The sequence below is a fragment of the Morone saxatilis genome, unplaced genomic scaffold (assembly GCF_004916995.1).
Source record: "Morone saxatilis isolate NCDOM2014 unplaced genomic scaffold, NCSU_SB_2.0 Contig22, whole genome shotgun sequence".
NCBI lineage: Eukaryota > Metazoa > Chordata > Actinopteri > Moronidae > Morone > Morone saxatilis.
The window spans coordinates 21,713,937-21,714,361 of record NW_023339785.1 but is presented as its reverse complement, the minus strand read 5'-3'; positions in this window follow the sequence as shown (position 1 = coordinate 21,714,361).

The following is a 425-nucleotide window of genomic DNA, read 5'->3' as shown; positions in this document are numbered from 1 at the left end:
AACTGGGGCTAATAGAGGATTATTATCTCTGGGTGCACAAAGAGGAGAAACAGTAATCTATTCTTGTGCAAGAGGCAGCTTCGTTGTCATAGCAACTGATATCCATTTTTATCCTCCATCTGACAGGTTGAGTGGGCGGGACTTCCGACTGCCACAAGCTCTGCCAAAGTTAACAGTGCGTCAAGATGGTCATCCTCCTTTGACGCGTTCAAATGTTAATTTATTTTGTATTTTTTTTTAACATTATAATTTTATTCCAGCTGGAGTCCCTGAGGCTGGTGACTCCTAACTGTATACATAGCCTACTATGCAATCAGCAGAAATATTTTATTACATTTTATTGCTTGTTTGGCTTTTATTCTTGCATATATTTATATTTAATCACAATATGTATTTACTGTCCTTATCTTTCATCATCATTGTCT